A 7,169-nucleotide genomic window follows, 5' to 3' on the forward strand; every position below is an offset into this window, starting at 1 on the left:
TTGTCCCGACCAATTCATTGTTCAGGACAGAAGGAACTTAGAAAACACGTCAGAAGGAACCCCCCCAAACCCCAGAGCCCTGGTAAAGGCCTCCTCAGGCACTGTGCCAGTGCTCAGGGCCGAGGTCTCCCCAGCGCAGCCGCAGAACCTTTTGTCGCGCCCGTCAGGATCCAGGTTAGCGAGACAAAAGGCTCTGCAGCAGACAGGACCAGGCTGCTCTTAAAAGACAAAATCCCAGGTAAGTGTCCTTAGTTTGGCGGGTAGTGATGCATTCATGAATCTATTGAGAGCCTATTCCGTGGGTCTGCTCCTTAAAAGAACAAAGAAGTAGAACAAAGAACCCCATACATTTCTATGCTCAAAACTGTTACGCTCATATTTTGATATTTACAATATGCTATGCATGTTTTTACATTGTTTAAATATGTACTTAAAATACTATCAAACATTTTATGTTATTATAAACTGTCAAACATAACATTTTTGTGATTACATGCTATTTGGTGGTAAAATTTTAAATTTTGTTGACATTGGCATAGTTTCTTTTAAAAAGTTTTTAATATTTTACTTACTGTGATTACTGTTCATAGCTGTACTTGCTTATAAACTGCCCGATTTCAAACAGCACAAGGCTGTTCCTGAATGTTTGCTTATTTCCTAGTCCAGGGTTCTTCCTTCGGCTTATACTTTGTGCGTGTGTGTGTGGTGTGCGTGTGCATGTGTGTGTGTGTGTGTGTGTGTGTGTGTGTGTTGGGGTATTGGAGATTGAACTCAGAGCCTTCACGCAGAGGTACATTTTCAGCTCTTTTTTATTTTGAGACAGGGTTTCACCAAGTCACTAAGATGTCCAGGTTGGGCTCAAACTTGAGATCCTCCTGCCTCAGCCTCTCAAAATGCTGAGATTATAAGCATGTGCCAACACACCTCCAGGAGCTACTTTTGTTCCTTCAATTTTCTTAGGTAAGTTATCCACATGAGCAGTTGGCTATTTCAACACTGAATTCTTCTCTGAATTTCAAACTAATGAAATCAATTGCTTGCTAAATACTAGTAGTGTAAAATCTTCCCAAATTAAGCCATTGTCTTCCTCTGTCACCCACCTTCTTTTCCTCTTTTTTTCCCATCACCAACTAACAGCACCAGGATTCCAAGCAAGAAACTGAAGACCCATGGTGTATATTTCTCTCACCAGAGCTAGTCAGCAACTACATGGATAAGATAGAAAAATATACTTACTGGACAGAGAGATTTTAGAATTGTCATAGTCTACTCTCTGCCTGAAAATAGACTTTAAGATCCTTCAGGTCATGAGTTGTATTTTTGAATTAATTTTTAATTATATTAGTAATACTTGTTCACATTTTGAGTTAAATCTAAAACGTTCCTGCTAAGGCTATCTCATTCAAAAATAAGAAGAAAAATAAATATCCCATCCCACATCAATTTTCTATTTCCTTACCTCCTTCCTATTTATGTTATTATATACTCTTCATTTCCTACTTGTTCAATTCAGTCTGTTACTGTTAGTTTTTATTTTGGTGCTCAGATAATCACAGATTTAGCTATTCACTTTAACTTTTTTTTTTGGTACTGGGGATCGAACTCAGGACCTTGCACTTGTGAGGCAGGTGGCAGAACCACTGAGCTAAATCCCGGGCCACTTTGACTTTTTTAAAAAAAGGGTATAGCTCTATCATTTTATTTACTTTCTGACATAAAAAGATGTTATAGGCTCATGATATACTTTCCTTGTACCTGTCCTGAATTCAAATATTTCTTTGAGTAACCCAGGTTCCTTTAATATACATATATATGTCCACACATTTTAATCATGATTAGTTTCTCTGGTATCAGTGTTAAAAAGCATGGGTTCCTCAGCAGTACATCCAGTTGCAGTCCAACACCACAGGGTTCGTTGTAATTTTCTTCCTTCTCACATTGGTAACTTCTTTCTTCAACAGTAAGAAATCAGTCTGGTTCCCACTATACTAAATATATTTAGGTTACTTGCCTACAGATATGTCTGTAAGCAGTCTCTCTTCCTCATCACTGTCCCCTCCATGTCCAGATGTCCTCTTCTTCCCACTTGGGCTTAGACATCAATGTCCTGGCAGCTGTATTATGTAAACACCCTCCTGAACCCACTGGGTGTGCAGCACCCTGCACCAGGGAATTCTTCTAGGCCAAGCCCTTCTTTACCTTGCTTGGGCTCTTACTTTCTCTCTGGGACACTGCAGCAGTCCCTAACTGCATTTGTCCCTCCTCTTTTGGTGTGCATGCCTATTTTGTCTGGCTCACATAATGGCTGTAATAAGGGATTGTTTCAAAAGGGAAGAGGAAAAAGTACTGTATTTTCTTCCTTTCATCCAGGTACAATTGACATGCAAAAAACTGCCTGTATATAAATGTACAATTTTACAAGTTTTGATACATATATATGAACATAGGAAATCATCACAATCAAGACAACAAACACATCCATATCTCTCACATTCACTATGTTTTTTTAATTAAACTTTTTATTTTGAGACAAGTATAGATTCATGTATAGTTAGAAAAAATAGTAGATTTCAAATACACTTTCCTAGTTTCTTCTTACAAAACTATAATATCACAACTGTTAGCATTGACATTGATAGCATCAAAATACAGAGCATTTCCATTTCTACTACCAGAAGATTCCCTCATGTTGCCATTTTATAGACATACCCAATTTCCTGCAGACTACACCCCTTTAATCTACTTCCACTTTTATAATTTTGTCATTTCAGTAATATCGCTGTATACTACAGTATTTAACTTTTGGGGATTGGCTTTTTTAAAAATTAGCTCAAGTTCTGGGGATTCATCTAGGCTATTCCATTTCTTTTTTTTAAATATTATTTTATTGGTACATTTTAGGTATACAATATAATGACATTTATCATTGTAAATTTGTACCTTTACAGACTCTCTCTTGTTTCTTACTTTTCCCTGTTCCCCTGCCCTCTCCTTAAACCCCTCCATCCCTCCCTATTTACAAAGACTTTGTTTCCATTTTTTCCTTTCCTTATATTAATTCCATTCCCTTCTTTCCTTTCCCCTACCCCTACCATTTCCCCTTCCCCTTTACCCCTTTTCTTCCTATTTCACATTATCTATTATACCTTTTAGTCCTTATTTACACTTTCAGTTTCTCACACTAGAGAAAGTGCTCGGTATTTACACATCTGTGTCCTGTTTTTTTAACTTAAGAGTATTGCCTCAATGTGTATCCACTTAGCTATAAATGTCTCTAATTTCTCATTTTTTATGGCTGAGTAGTACTCCATTTTATAAAAAACCCACATTTTCTTGATCCAGTCTCCAGTTGATGGGCATTTGGGCTGTTTCCAAGTTTTAGCTATCACAAACTGTGCTGCTATGAACATGGGTGCACATATATCACTGTGGTATGATTCTTTTAATTCTTTGGGGAAGATACCCAGCAGGGGAATAGCTGGGTCAAATGGGACTTCCAGTCCTAGTTCTTTGAGATATCTCTGTACTGATTTCCACAGTGGTTGCACCAGTCTACACTCCCACCAGCAGTGGAGCAGGGTTCCTCTTTCCCCACAGCCCCGCCAGCATTTGTTGTTGGTTGATTTCATGATAGCAGTCATTCTTTCTGGAGTGAGGTGGAATCTCAGCATTGTTTTCATTTGCATCTCTCGAATGACCAGTGATGTTGAAGATTTTTTCATATGTTTATTTGCTATTTCTACTTCTTTGTCTGAGAACTATCTGTTCATTTCAGATGCCCATTTTTGGATTGGGCCTTTAAATTGGGGAGGTCTGTTTTTTTTTTTTTAAGTTCTTTATAGATTTGAGATAGTAGACCTTTGTCTGAGGAAGAGCAGGTGAAGATTTTTTCCCACATTGTAGGTTGTCTCTTCACACTGTTGGTGGTTTCTCTTGAAGTGCAGAAGCTTTTTAATAAGAAGAGATCCCACTTGTTGATTTGTGCTAGTTCATGGGCAACTGAGGTTTTGTTCATAAAATCTTTTCCTACACAGGTGTCTTCAAGAGTTCTACCTATCCTCTGTTCCAGGCGATTCAGCATTTCTATTTTAATATTTAGATCTTTAATCCATTTCAATTTTAGTTTAGTGCATGGCGAGAGATATAGGTCTAGTTTTAATCTTTGGCAAGTTGAAACCCAGTTTTTCCAGCACCATTTATTAAAGAGGCTATCTTTCCTCCAGTGATGGTGTTTGACTCTTTTATCGAACATGAGATGGCTGAATGTGTCTGGAGTTGTTTTGGGATCTTCTGATCTGTTCCACTGGTCATCAGGTCTGTTTTTTTTTTCCAGTACCATACTGTTTTTATCACAGAAAATTTGTAGTATAGTTTCAAGTTGGGGATTATGATATACCCTGCCATGTCTCTGTTACCTATAATTGCTTTTGCTATTCTGGGTCTCTTCTTGTTCCAAGTGAATTTTTGGATTGTTTTTTTCAAGGTCTGTGAAGTATGCTGCTGGAATTTCAATTGGGATTGCATTAAATCTATATAGTAGTTTTGGAAGTATGGCTATTTTCACTATATTAATCCTTCCTACCCAGGAGCAGGGGATGTCTTTCCATTTTCTGATATCATCTTCATATCTCTCTTTTCAGAGAAGAGATCTTTGATTTCTTTCGTTAGATTGGTTCCTAGGTATTTCAGTTTTTTGGATGCTATTGTGAAAGGAATTCTCTGCCCTATTTTTGTCTCAGTGAGTCTGTTGTTCGGGTAGAGGAAAGCTATTGATTTTTGTGTGTTGACCTTGTATCCAGCTACTCTACTGAATTTGTTTATTAAGTCTAGTAGAATTTTGGTGGGTTTTTGGGGTCTTCTACATAGTGTATCATGTCATTGCAAATAATGACAATTTGACTGCTCCATTTCCTGTCTTTATTCCTTTTATTTCTTTTTCTTGTCTAATTGCCATGGCTAATGTTTCCAGAACTATATTGAACAAGAGTGGTGATAGTGGACATCCTTGTCTTGTTCCTGATTTTAGTGTGAAGGATTTCAGTTTTTGACCATTTAGTATGATATTGGCTGTTGGTTTTTCATAGGTGCTTTTATCAGATTGAGGTAGAGATCATCTATTCCAATTTTTTGTAGGGTTTTTATCATGAATGCGTGTTGGATTTCGTCAAATGCTTTTTCTCTAACTACTGAGATGATCATATGTTTTTTGTCCTTGACTCTATTGATATAGTGTATTGCATTGATTGATTTGCGTATGTTGAACCATCCCTGGGATGAATCCCACTTGATCAGGGTGTATGATCTTCTTGATGATCTTCTGCATTCTATTTGCCAGTATCTTATTAAGGATTTTTGCACCTATGTTCATTAGTGAGATTGGCCTATAGTTCTTCTTTTCAGTTGGGTCTTTCTCTGCTTTGGGGATCAAGATAATGCTTGCTTCCAGGAATGAATTCAGGAGTATTGCTTCCCTTTCAATTTCATTGAAGAGTTTAAACAGTAGTGGCAGTAGTTCCTGTCTAAATGTCTTGTAGAATTCAGCAGTGAAGCCATCAGGACCTGAGCTTTTCTTAATGGGTAAATTTTTAATTACGTTTTCAATTTCATTGATTGATATTGGGTTGTTTAGAATTTTTAGATCTTCTTTGTTCAACTTTGGTAATTCACAGGTATCTAGGAAACCATCCATTTCTGTGTTTTCCATCTTATTGGCATATAGGTTCTTGAAGTAAGTTTTAGTGATCCTCTGGATTTCTGCTGGGTCTGTTGTAATTTCACCCTTTTCATTCCTAATTGCATGGATTCTGGCCTTTTCTTTCCTTTTTCTGATAAGGTTGCCTAAGGGTTGGTCAGTTTTGTTTATTCTTTCAAAATACCAACTCTTGGCTTCATTGATTTTTTTGTATCGTTCTCTTAGTCTCCATTGAATTGATTTCTGCTCTGATCTTTGCAGTTTCCTCCCTTGTATGAGCATTGGGTTTGTCCTGCTCTTCTTTTTCTAGAAGCTTGAGGTTCAGCATCAGGTTGTTTAACTGGGCTTGCTCTGTTCTCCTAATGTGAGTATTCACTGCTATAAATTTCCCTGGTAAGACTGCTTTCATTGTGACCCATAGATTCCGATATGTTGTATTGTCATTGTCATTTAATTGAAGGAACTGTCTGATTTCTTTACTTGCCTCTGTGAGCCATTGGTTATTGTGTTTATGAAATTTTTGCGATTTCTTTTGCTATTGATCTCCAATTTCATCGCACTATAGTCTGATAATATACAGGGGATAACTTCAGTGCCTTTGCACTTACTTAAACATGTTCTGTGAGCGAGTAGTGATATATTTTGGACAGTGACCCGTGTGCAGCAGAAAAGAATGTGTATTCTGATTTTGTGGGGTGGAGCACTTGGTAAACATCTGTAAAGTTCATTTGTTTAGGAGTTCGAATGAGTTCTAGTATTTCATTACTTATTTTTTGTCTAGTTGATCTATCTATTTGTGACAGTGGGGTATTGAGGTCCCCCACTACTATTGTATTAGTGCATATATGACCTTTCATGTCTGTTAGTATTTGTTTTATATAGTTGGGCGCACTAGCGTTTGGTGCATAGATACTTATGATCGTCATCTCTTCCTCTTGGATTGTTTCCTTTAGAAGGATGTAGTGTCCTTCTTCATCTCTCTTAATCAGTGTTGGTTTGAAATCCATTTGACGTGCAATGTGGATAGCTACTCCTGCTTTTTTTCGGGTTCCTGTCACACATGGAATATTGTTTTCCACCCTTTAACTTTCAATCTGAGTTTCTTGTTGAAATAAGTGTGTTTCTTATATGCAGGATATTGTTGGATTTTGTTCGTGACCCATTCTGCCAGTCTATTTCTTTTGATTGGTGAATTGAGACCATTAACATTGATCGTTATAACTGATACGTATTGTCTTATCATTGTCATGCCTTTTTCTTTTTGTTGGATTCTCTCTCTTGACATTGAATTTCTTTTTGTTTCTGATGGATTCATTGTGCTGTGCTTCCTGGTGTTGTGATCCTCATTGCCTGTTCCTATGATATTTTCTAAGATTTTCTGTAGTGCTGGTTCAGTATTCATGAAGTTCCTAAGGTGCTCTTTGTCATGAAAGTATCTCATTTCTCCATCAATTTTGAGAGATAGTTTCGCAGGGTA

This window comes from Heterocephalus glaber, unplaced genomic scaffold (assembly GCF_053883595.1).
Source record: "Heterocephalus glaber isolate CG9 unplaced genomic scaffold, H.glaber_assembly_v1.0 deba00001481, whole genome shotgun sequence".
NCBI lineage: Eukaryota > Metazoa > Chordata > Mammalia > Rodentia > Bathyergidae > Heterocephalus > Heterocephalus glaber.